Below are 13176 nucleotides of genomic sequence, written 5' to 3'. Positions count from 1 at the left end.
CCTGCTCTCCCATTGAGAAAGTCAAGAAGAAAGTTCTGTTTGCCAATGTGAGTGATAAACATTTAGGTATGTAGATGAAATAATTAAATGCATGCATATTGTATCTAATTCATTAAGTAGTTATATTTACATATTATAAATTATATACAAAATGTATCAATTTAGAAGTATGTTCTTCTTTCTCATAGATCACATAACACTCTTGTTCAAACTCTTCAAAAGTATTTTAACATCAGGCCCGGACCGTCGGCCGCCCGGCGTGGGCGGAGCCACCTCTCCCCCGCCCCGCCCCGCCCCGCCCGTCGCTCAGCGGCTCTCTCCTGCCTCGGATGTGGCGGGACCTGGAGTGGCGCAGGGCCTGAGACACCGCAGACCTGAGACCCATAGCAGCTCGGAGGCTGTGAATAAAATTAAACTACATGGCAAAAAATGAGAAAGAAACAGAATGGAAAGAATAAAAAAGTTGAAGAGGCAGAGCCTGAATAATTTGTGGTGGAAAAAGTACTAGATCGACGTGTAGTGAATGGGAAAGTGGAATATTTTCTGAAGTGGAAGGGATTTACAGATGCTGACAATACTTGGGAACCTGAAGAAAATTTGCATTGTCCAGAGTTGATTGAAGCATTTCTTAATTCTCAAAAAGCTGGCAAAGAAAAAGTTGGTACAAAAAGAAAATCTTTATCTGACAGTGAATCTGATGACAGCAAATCAAAGAAGAGACGCTGCTGACAAACCAAGAGGATTTGCCAGAGGTCGTGATCCTGAAACAATAATTGGTCCACAAGACAGCCGTGGGGAATTGATGTTTCTCATGAAATGGAAAGATTCAGATGAGGCAGACTCAGTGCTGGCCTCAAAAGAGGCGAATATGAAGTGTCCTCAAATTATAATTGCTTTTTATGAAGAGAGGCTAACTTGGCATGCTTGTCTGGAAGATGAAGCTCAGTAATTGTTCACATTGTTTATGTATATATATGTGTGTATGTATATTCATATATGGATTCTCATATGTGTATATATATAAAATTTGTATCTTGGTTTTTTATTTACTAGTGTGACAAAATAAGTACATTCTAATGGGAATCAAGTTTGATATATTCATTTTGAAAGTAGCGTTGGAAGAGTTGTTGGGTTTTTTTTTTTTTCTTTCATCCGTAGCACTGGTTACTTTGAACAAATAAATAAAAGCTTTCTGTAGTGTTTCCTTTATCAGAAAAGAACATTTGATACCATGGTATATCATTTCCTCTGCATTAGAGAACAGCTTTTCTAAATGTTGGGGGTTATGTCCATAGTCATTACTCAATCAGAACTTGTGTTCTCATAAGTCTAAGGACCATTCTAGGTTTTTTATTTGTTTTTTGTGTGTGTTTACATAAAATGCACATGCAAATTTTTTTAAACATTCACCAAAACAAAAAATCACAGGTAAACCCATGTTTCTGAGATGCCATTTTTCTGAGCAAAATAAGAGGTAATCACTTCAAGTTAAACTGAAAATTTTCCTGAAGCCATACATTTCAAGTGAAATAAGTGATTCTAAGTAATAGGACAATTTAAATTGGATAATTTTAAAGCATCTATATCTATAAATGCAGTGGTTTGTTTGCAAAATTCCTAAAAGGAAAAATTTTATCACTGTCATCACAGGAGGTTTTCTCATCCAGATGAGGAAACTAGACAAATCCCAGTGTGCTTTAATGAGCTAAACACAACTAAGTTAAATAAACATTTAAAAATTTCTCTAGCGGGCCATTCCTTAACAAAATGTCAAAATCCCTGTTGCTACATTGACTAAATGGTCATGATTCAATGGAATATCTAAGATTTGGCTTATAGAAACCTAATCAGATGGTCAGAGATGTTGATAGTTTAGGACCTTCTGCCATAAATGTGTGAGCAACCTTTTGTAATCTAACCTATTGACCTGCATGAGTTTTGTTTTGTTTTGTTTTGTTTTTTGTTTTTGTTTTTGAGACGGAGTCTTGCTCTGTTGCCAGGCTGGAGTAGTGTGATCTTGGCTCACTGCAACCTCTGCCTCCCAGGTTCAAGTGATTCTCCTGCCTCAGCCTCCCAAGTAGTTGAGACTACAGGTGCGTGCCACCACGCCCAGCTAATTTTTGTATTTTTAGTAGAGACGGTGTTTCACCGTGTTGGCCAGGATGGTCTTGATCTCCTGACCTCGTGATCCATCCGCCTTGACCTCCCAAAGTGCTGGGATTACAGGCGTGAACCACCACGCCCAGCCAACCTGCATGTTTTTTTTTTGTTGTTGTTGATTTTTTTTTTACCCCAACTCATTCCTTACATGTAGGCTCAATCTTTTTGGTATTTGCTTTACTGGTTCAGCAAAAGCCAGGAAAAACCACTTGGCAATAATCAGAATGTTATCCAACTGTATATTGTTTACTTTGTTGTAAATACTTGTGAACCGTGGTCAATAAATAGTTTTATGTTCCTTTATGCAAAAAAAGTATCTTTGACATCAATACTTTTGTTTTCACTAGAACTACTTTTTGAATCCCTTATGCATTTAAAACTCAAAAAGTTCATTTTTAAAGAACATCATTTACATTTCTGCATGTTTTGTTAGTGATAGAGCATTTACTGAATCCTCATTTAACGGGTCACTGGATATTTGATCTTAAGCATACAAGGACCCATTTTCATAAAATCAAGATCTTTGAGGTTTTCATATGTGTATATTTACAATTTCTACAATGTTAGCACTTACTCTGTTGCACATTAAAATGACTTTTAAAAAGCTTGTTTACAACCATATTCAACATTTAGAATTTTGGACGCATATTCATAATAATTATCAGTTCGTAATCATAATAAGTAGTAAACCTGTGTTGAATTTGTCTCCTTTTTTATCAATTCTGCCAGGAACCTCTGAGTTATCCCATATCAGCATTAAACTTAGGCAGTTATAGGCTAACATACCTTCCCTAAACAGTCCTCTTTTGTTCAAAATGAAATTGAGAGGCTGTTCCATAATATGAGGCATTTTGAAAGAACTTGAATATATAGAAACTCCCTCTGTCCTAAAGCAATGGTCCCTAGCTGTTTTGGTACCAGGGGCCAGTTTCATGGAAGAAAATTATTCCACAGACTGGGGTTGGGTGGAGAAGGGATGATTCAAGTGCATTACATTTATTGTGCACTTTATTTCTATTATTATTACATCGTAATACATAATGAAATAATTATACAACTCACCATAATGCAGAATCAGTGGGAGTCCTGATCTTGTTTTCCTGCAACTAGACCACCCCATCTTGAAGTGATGGAAGACAGTGACAGATCATCAGGCATTGGATTCTCATAAGAAGTGGGTAACCTACAACACTTGCATGCACAGTTCACCCTAGGGTTTGTGCTTCCATGAAAATCTAATGCCATCAGTGATCTGACAGGAGGTGGAACTCAGGGGATAATATCAGCAATGGGGAGTGGCTATAAATACAGATGAAGCTTTGACCAGGCATGGTGGCTCACACCTGTCATCCTAGCACTTTGGGAGACTGAGGTGGGTGGATCACTTGATGATGTTAGGAGTTCAAGACCATCCTGGCCAACATGGCAAAACCCTGACTCTACCAAAAAATACAAAAATTAGCCAGATGTGGTGGCACATGCCTATAATCCAAGCTACTCGGGAGGCTGTGGTGGGAGAATTGCTTGAACCGGGGAGGCAGAGGTTGCAGTGAGCCGACATTGCACCACTGCACTCCAGCCTGAGTGATGAAGTAAGACCTTGTCTCAAAAAAAAAAAAAAAAAGAAAAAGAAAAGAAAAGAAAAACCACTCACTTGCCTGTTGCTTACCTTTTGCTGTATGGCCCAGTTCCTAACAGGCCATGGACCTGTATCAGTCTGTGGCCAAGATGTTGGGGACCCCTGTTCTAAATGCTTTGTGTGTGTGTGTGTGTGTGTGTGTGTGTGTGTGTCAAAACGTTGCCACATGTAATAGTATACAAAATAGTATTTTATGAAATAGTCTTGTCTTTATTTTCAATTATTCATGGAGGTGGGCAGTATGATCTTTTCAGTATTTTGGGCCTCAGAATATCTTACTTTAATCTTGGTCCTATTCAAAGGCTGTATTGAGCCAGCAAGGTTCTCGGCCTTGAGAGTTTGGACTAAGATGCACAGAGGTTGGTTGGTGGTGGCCCCTGGATTTGTAAGGCCATCAAGTTTTTAGGGCAGGTGGACCACGTTGGGCCATGTGCAAGATGATGAAGTAGAGGAAGATCTGAAGAAGAATGAGACCTACTGGCAGAGAGGAGCAGAGAGGAGAAAGCGCATAATGTTGCTCCCGAGAAGAGCTTGAGTACCTGATCCTTTATTTTGTAGGCTCCATGAGGCATGGCTATACTTCAGCTCCTAACCTTGTGGGGTCCACAGAATTGCCTGCTGTCTTCTCACAACATACCCCCAAATCAGATTGAATGCAAATCCAACACCTTTTATTAAAATTCTCTCCAACGAAGCTTTCTTCTCTTCCAAAGCCTTGCCTTCCTTATTTGATAAATGGGAACATTGGTACTTCCTAGGTCACAGAGATTTTAAAGATCAGAAGAGGTAGGATACTTTTGAAAAGCATAGAATGCCTTATAACACATGCATAAGGCATTTAATTATTGTGGTTTCGATAACTGTTCAAGCTGTTCCTCAGAGTAATGGCAGGTTTGGGGAAAGTTGTGAGAAGTCTCTCCCACACCCAAAGCTCATGGGGCAATACTGCTGTCCTCACATGCCTTGAATTACAGGACTTATTAGTCTCATTCATGCTTTACATATCACTTTTTCTAATGAGATAAGGATGATTCCACCTCTGTAGAAGGCTCTGTTTGAAGTGAAATAATTTTGGCAAAGATAATCCGGGTCCACCCAGAACTAATTTGAGCCCACCTAGCATAAAGCTATTCCTTTTTGCAGTGCTTCTTGGTTCCTGCCTCAGGTTTTTGGTTCTTCTTTTTTTTAGTTGGCTCACAGAATATTTTTCTGTGTATTCTTTCAGGGAAGACCTCCATAAAACAAATCGTCCCTGAAATGTTCTCTTCATCAAAATTTATCTGATCTCAAAACCGTGCTTGGTGTTGGTAATCTGAGCAATGTGACAGCACAACCACAGGTAACATGGTTGCTTTACCTTAAAAATGAACTAACTTATTTTTTCTGATTGTAAAAGAAATTAGAAAATATAAAGAAAAAAACACCCTAAAAACATAGATAACCATTGCTAACATTTTGCTCTTAACGTCTACATTTTTATGAATAAGTATTTAAAAACATAATTTACACATACTATGTATATTCATTTAATTTACCTCTTTTTATATTATGATCACTTTTTTATGCCATGAAATGTTCTTTTTATTATTATTATTATTATACTTTAGGTTTTATGGTACATGTGCGCAATGTGCAGGTAAGTTACATATGTATACATGTGCCGTGCTGGTGCGCTGCACCCACCAACTCGTCATCTAGCATTAGGTATATCTCCCAATGCTATCCCTCTCCCCTCCCCCCACCCCGCAACAGTCCCCGAAGTGTGATGTTCCCCTTCCTGTGTCCATGTGTTCTCATTGTTCAATTCCCACCTATAAGTGAGAATATGCGGTGTTTGGTTTTTTGTTCTTGCGATAGTTTACTGAGAATGATGATTTCCAATTTCATCCATGTCCCTACAAAGGACATGAACTCATCATTTTTTATGGCTGCATAGTATTCCATGGTGTATATGTGCCACATTTTCTGAATCCAGTCTATCATTGTTGGACATTTGGGTTGGTTCCAAGTCTTTGCTATTGTGAATAATGCCGCAATAAACATACGTGTGCATGTGTCTTTATAGCAGCATGATTTATAGTCCTTTGGGTATATACCCAGTAATGGGATGGCTGGGTCGAATGGAATTTCTAGTTCTAGATCCCTGAGGAATCGCCACACTGACTTCCACAAGGGTTGAACTAGTTTACAGTCCCACCAACAGTGTAAAAGTGTTCCTATTTCTCCACTGAAATGTTCTTAAGAAATACCATTTTAGCAATTCAGTATTTGATTTTCTCGTAATATAGGTAGCCAACTCCCTCTTGTTTAGATAATGATGCAATGATCATCTCTGTGTCTTTGAGAATAAATCTTTGTATATCTGACATTGACATATGTGTGTATGTATATGTATATATTCATACACATATAATATTATCTATGAGAGAGAATGTGAAGTTGGGAGAGAGAATAAACATTTTTGAGGTTTCTGATGCATGAGTTCATTTAGTGGTAGAATTTTGCCATTTTTTGCTGCACAGTATCTATTTTATTTTGCTTTATTTCTAGAAGTAGCATTCTGAATTTCCTTTGAGGAACAATTAGTGCCACACTCCCACTCCATGCACATTTGTGGTGCTAACTCTGCCCTTTGGTATATGACCTCAGGCCTAGCCCGGTAGGGCATCTTATTTCTCCAATCACAGTGATTCATTTAGTGATGGGCATATGACCCAAGATGAGACATTTACCTCCAATCAAGGCCAATTATGCCACTTTTGCTTGAGCACAAGGGCACAAGAGCTACACGTGGAACTGGGAGAAACAGAAGTCAGTTGCTGCTAGAGTCCCCCAAGGGGGCTGGCTGAGAGGAAATTAATACAGAGCAGCTAAAGGAAGAGATGTAGAAAGAAAACTGGTTCCTGAAAACATTGTTAGGTCCCTTAAATCAAGCTCTGTCTGAAGCCAGCACTATCCCCAGTCTTTTCAGTGATAAGAACCAATGTATTTCCATTTTGTCTCTAGGCAGTTTGATTTGGGTTTTCAGTTACTTGAAAGTAAAAGAGTGCTATTTGATGAACACATTTTCAGGGATCTTTGGGTAGAATACTACTATAACCCAAGGGAATAGTTTCAAAAGTGTAAATCTTTGAATCCCTGGAAAAGGGGATAGATTGGGAAGTACCCTTAAATCAGTGAGACACATTGCTGCTTTTTGATTCATTTGAAGGTCAAGACCTGGACCTAGTGAGAAACATGAGGCCCTCTCCTTGCTCTAAGAAAGGCCCCGAATAGGAAGCTGGCAACTCTCCCAGACTGAGCAGATAAAGAAGGGGCTAGTGCAGCCATGTGGAGGTGGATGGACAGATGGCATCTACTTATACTTATTAAGGTTACGACTCATGGTTAGAGAGCTCCAGCTAGCTTAGGGATGATTAGAATTTTCCTGGTGAGTTTGTATTTGTCAGCATCCCTGAAAAAGTCATGGCCCTGATTATAGAGAACATGAGCTCTCAAGAATGTGGCCAAAGTAGTATAGAAAAGGCCACATGTATCTTAGTTCCTAGGAAAGGATGCTCTGGGTCCATTGCTAGCTCCTATCAGTTGGTTGGCCCACATCTACTCTGTATATTGATCAAAGGCTTGACATGCTATGGGGATTGCAACATGATACAAATCCATCCAAATAATCACCAAGATCTCTAAATCCGTTCCAAATGTCACAAGCCACTGTTCAAATTCCATGTGCGTGGGTGGAAAATGATGACTCTTGAATGACCTTATTGAAAAGACCCAGATTGATAGAGGGATAGACAATGGGTTATGCTTCAAATTTTATTTCTGAGTAGAAGATGTATCTTCTTGTTATCTGGAGTTGGGAGCTCACTTATTGGAAAAACAATACCTGAGTAACTACTATGTGCCATACACTTTTTGTATTGAAAATTGAGCAATGAAAAATATAGACAGATAGGAGTTCTGCCCTCATTGACAAGATGGAAAGTACAGGCAGCACATGGGAGGCCGCATAATCTATCCTTTGTGGTGATGAACAAGGAAGACTTCCTGGAAGAAATGAGCTACAGAAAAAAGAAGAGATAGTGAGGAAAAAGGGACAGCAGAGGGAACATTAAAACCTAGAAAGAACAGAGATATTGAAGATAAGTTTGAGGAACTGCAAGTATTTCACCAAGCCTAGACCAGAACCTTCAAGAGAGTGATAAGAGATGTTTGAATCAAGTTAGGAAAGCTTTTGTAAAGTGTTTACAGACTTGAACATATTTAATCAACATGTTTACATCAGAAGGCGAACCTCTCTTGCATTAGGGTTTTTATTTTCATACCAAGATAAAAACCAGATATCTTACGATTTGCAGGCTTTTTTTTCTTTCATTACATGGATTAGGCATCATTTATAACAGAGAGAAGATTAAAGCAAAGAACTAGACTATGAAGCAGTAGATGTGTAGTGGTATCCCCGCCAATCTGTGTCATGGGCTTCCCATTCTTTCCATGGTGCTGCATGTTGCAGAAGTGAGCATGGTCCTTTCTTTCAGATCTCTGGGTCAGGGTTGGGAATCTCCATTAGGGAGTGGGATCTTGAAAAATACAATGCCAACACTAGAAAAGGGTTTGAAAGCTTTCCAGAGGTACTAAATTTGAGCTCACTGTAAAGAATCTTCAACCTCTGATTTTCATGCATTCATTGAAAGACCAAATCTGAAATCACCTCTTGGGAGAGCCCATTAGCAGGTCGTACTACTTTTACCTTAACTCTCATATGGAGGAATCTACAAAGCACTTTTATTATCTCATTGAATCTTCTCCAAAGCTTATGTCGAGATCATTTTTCCCACTCGACAGATGAGGAATCTCTGGCTCCAAGTTGTTTTCCCAAAGTCCAAGACCTCATTCATGGTAGCAGTTGATCCAGAATTTGATAGTAATTTCAGGCAATGATGAAAACCAGGTGATATGAAGGAAGGTTTCAAGAACAGAGTGGGAGTGGGCTTTAGTCTAAAGAAGAGAAGACACATTTCAAACATTAATTCACTCAATAAATTGAGTGTCCGCTATGTGGCTAGGTTCTCTGGCTAATGACAAAGAAAACAGAAATGGCTCCTGCAAATATAGCATGTGTTAGTTGAGGGGAAGATGGGTATTTAATAAGAACAACAACAAAAGGGGATTATTATAAAAACCCCATATTTTGTGCTTGCCCAGGATCTCTTCCTTTGAGAAATGGTCCATTACTTTTCATAAAGGAGCACATGGTTTCCTAAAGTCCTTGTCTCACAAATTTCCCTACACATTCACTGAGCCCAAAATGGCCAGGTGGTCCAGACCTGGTCCATCTGTGACCTCTGCTTTCAGTGATTGGTTTAACCACGGCCACGTTATCTAAGATATGCCATTTAGTTCATGCCCAGAAGTTCTGCATAAGTCACTGGGCAGACAATTGCACTCTTTTCTTAGGAATCATGGTCTATAAAGAGGTATAATACTGGAAGAAACAATCATCATTTTTGCCATCTCATAGGAAAAAAAGCTGCTTAAAAATAAATGATGGTAACATAGAATAAGGCAGAATTTAGGAGATGAAAAGAGAAAGAGTCCTGGATTTGCAAGCTAACTTCTGGATCTAGACAGGGCTTCCAGTTTAGGTAGGGCAGCAGATTTCTTTCTATGGATTAAGTTAATTTGTATTGGATTTCTGTCCTGATTGACACATAAATAATTATAAATAGTGAAAAGTACAGAGAAGGAAATGAACAAAAGACTATGAAAGAGAATAACAGTGAGAACATGGTTCATATGGGGTTGTTAGAAAAGTGACATTAAAGTTAGAACGTAAAAGTGGAATAGACTTTTGTGAAGCCAAAAGTGGTGACAGTCTCCTTGATAGAAAGAGAAACATGTGGGAAGGCCCAGAGGAAGAAAGGAGCTGTTGCAAGTATTTGAGGAGCTGTTAATAGAATGGAATGCAACTTATTCGGCTCCCATCAGACTATGGGTGCCAATGGATAGAAGTTGTAGTAGGTTTGGTATTGATTAAACAAAAAGAACTTTCTAGCAGCAAGAAAACTATGATTTCCCTGTTTCTGGAGGATTCCAGAAATAGCTGCATAGTTACAAATTAAGGATGTTTTATGGAGAAATTTAGTTTCTAGATAAGTGGTGGCTGGTATTCACATATTTATTTACTCAGTCAATGCTTTTTGAGCTCCTGAAATGGGCCAGGTATAATACCTGTGCATATTGGTAAACAATATGCAGTCCCAGGTCTCAAAGGACTAACAGTCTAGTGGGGGATACTGCTAACTAACATGTTAATTCTATCCCAGTAATGTGAGCGGCAAAGCAGGTCTAAGTACAAGGTAAGCACATCAGAGGCCACCTAACTTAGACAGAAATGACTTCTAACATCAGCTGCAATCTTGTAAAATTATGATTCTAAACATGAAGTAAGAAAACATTTCTTGTGAAGCCTGTGACTGGGATCCAAGAGCAAGCCCCTATCATGGATGGCAGAATCAGTTCCCAGGATAACAGGCTTTCCACAGGAACTAGGGCCAAACCCTGCTTTGAGGCAGAATTTTATCTATCACAGATGGTGCACACTTGTGCTTAAAAATGTAATATGTCATTTTAACATGATATTCTAACAAATATTAACAATAACAATAATTGCTAACATTTATCGAGCATTTATTATGTGTCAGGCAACGTGCTTAATGTGTCCCATGCTTTAGTCATTAATACTCACTACCCAGCAACTAGTTCCAGGCCTTTGCTATGTCCTTGAAGAAGAAAGACATTCTTTAACACAACCCTCTTTGCTCATGAAACAGATAAAAAGCAAACAGGGACTGGTGACATTTGGAACTGAGAGAGAGGGAACTGAGAGAGAGGGACCAGTGTTTCCCTCAGCACCCCTGAAGGCCCAGCTTCCATTTCTTTCTCCCTACATCTTTCATCAGTATCTCCCCAGTCATGGGCTGCTGTTGCCCCTCTGAGCACTTGTGACCTGGGCTAGTGGTTCTGATGTGGTTCCAGAGCAAAACCCCACAGAGCTGGAGCCCCAGAGGATGTTTGAGAGTGATGCAAAGGAAATCTCCAGCAGGCCATTTTTCTGCACATTCGGGAGATTTTCCTCAAGCTCAACCTCAATCTGGAAGTTTTGAGTCTTGCCAAGACTTAGAGATGGGTAAAATCTCTATCCCACTAGAGCAGAACAGAAAAGGCTAATAGGGAGCTGACACAGCAATAATTCATTCAAAAAAACCCCAACAGTGATAGGACCAGAGGAAAGCGAGCCTCATTAACAATCAATACCCATACTTCACGGAGCTTAGACTTTTAACTGTGGCACCCAAGAAACTAAGAATGCCCTGTAATTTGTATTAAAAGCATTGAGGAAGAAAGGGAATGTCTAGTGTAGTAAATGCAAGCCAAACAGGATCTAAAATAAAATCCCATCTCTACCACTTTCTAGCAGAACAATCTTGGGCAAGTTACTTAATCGTTTTGTGCCTCAATTTCTTCATATTTAAAATCAAGAAAATAGCACTTATTTCACAAGGTTTAATAAATGCAAAGGGCTAAAAACAATGCTTGGTATGTAGTAAGCACTCAGTAAATATTCTTTTTATTACTAGTAGTAATCTTAGTGTCATGTTGATTGGTCTGTTACAAGGAGAATACAGTATGGTACTGAGTAAAAAAGGCAATCAAGAAATAGTTATTGAACAACTTCTTGTGCTAGGCAGCCTATACTAGATGCTGGACATACATTACTGACTAGAACATAGAAGTCCTGGCCCTCAAGGAGCTTATATTTTAGTAGAAACCAGAAAAAACAAACAAAAGAAAAAACTCACATAATATCTTTAACCGATTCCTAGGAAGGAGCTATTAGAAGCTAATTCCAGAGCCCTATTGTAGTGCTTTTAGTTTTCTCTGTGTAATGTTATGCTTGTTTAGCTACTCAGCAAATCGCATTTACATCTCCTTCAATAAATGTATAACATCACTTCAAGATGTTGAAATAAAAATATTTGTGGATTGGGTAGATCTAGCTGACCACCCCTCAACAACCCAATAATAGCAAAAACTCAGTTCTATCTCTAAAACTTACCCCAAATTTATCTTCCTGTCCTCATCTCATTTCCAACCTGGTCAAAGCCATAATCATCTCCTGCCTGGACAATAGTAATAGCCTCCCACCTGGTTCTTTGCTTCAACTCTTGGTCTCTTCATCTAATATAAATTCTTCAAGCAGTAGCCAGAGTAATCTTTCAAATATATAAACTAGGCTGGTTGTGGTGTCTCACGCCTGTAATCCCAGCACTTTGGGAGGCCAAGGTGGGTAGATCACTTGAGGTCAGGAGTTTGAGAACAGCCTGGTGAACACGGCGAAACCCCGTCTCTACTAAAAATACAAAAATTAGCCAGGCATGGTGGCACACGCCTATAATCCCAGTTACTCAGGAGGCTGAGGGAGGAGAATCTCTTGAACCCAGGAGGCGGAGTTTGCAGTGAGCAGTGATAGCACCACTGCACTTCAGCTTGAGTGACAGAGCAAGACTCCATCTCAAAAACAACAACAACAACAACAAAAACAAAATAATAAATAAATAAATTAGATCATTTCATTTCTTTGCTTAAAGTTCTTCAAAGCCTTCCTATTACAATTAGCCTATAACATCTGTGGGACTGGCCCTCTGTCTTCCTTTCTGGCCTCAGTTTTTACCGTTTTCCCCTTTACTCACTGTGACTATCTCCTCATTCTCTCTTTCTCCCTGGAAACCTTTGCACTTGCTCTTCCCTCTCCCTGGTCTGCACTTTCTCTGGACTTGTGCATGGTTGTCTTTTCTGTGTCATTCAGGTTTCAGCTCACATGTTACCTTTTCAGAGAAGACTTCCCTGATCACCGCATCTAGGGAGTCTCAACTAGAAATTCTCAAACACATTTCTCTGCTTAATTTTCTTTGTGATACTTACTACAGTTTAGTGTTTTCAAAATAAAGAATTAGTTTACTTCTTTCTTTTCTGTCTTCCCTCAATAGAGTGTTAGCTACATGAGGAGAGCAATCTTTTTTTCTGTCTTGTCCAATGCTGATTCTTCTTATTCAGTCCATGAGTAAATAGCCCCCAAAAATATTTGCTAAAACAATGAATTCTAGGGCTTAGTAGGAGAATTAGCAAGCAACCTTCCTTGTAGAAGGGCACCTTAACAAATGTAATAAAATGAAAATATTATTACCTGAATAGTAAGCATAGAATTCATCTTAGGGAGGGACCTGTCTCTGAGAAAATATCTCGAAAACTTCAAGAGAGACTGTTAGGTACTGAGACCATAGGAGGCAACAGGAGGCTTTATGATAAAATGACAT

General features: G+C 39.1%; 1 pseudogene; it reads left to right on the top strand.

The window, feature by feature from the left end:
* The first annotated feature begins 429 nt into the window (after positions 1-429).
* On the top strand, positions 430-949 carry LOC100446986 (chromobox protein homolog 3-like; annotated as a pseudogene).
* Positions 950-13176: the final 12227 nt, after the last annotated feature.

This window comes from Pongo abelii, chromosome 9, assembly GCF_028885655.2.
Source record: "Pongo abelii isolate AG06213 chromosome 9, NHGRI_mPonAbe1-v2.0_pri, whole genome shotgun sequence".
NCBI lineage: Eukaryota > Metazoa > Chordata > Mammalia > Primates > Hominidae > Pongo > Pongo abelii.
The sequence above is the reverse complement of the archived record's forward strand: the minus strand, read 5'-3'. Positions and strand labels throughout refer to the sequence as shown.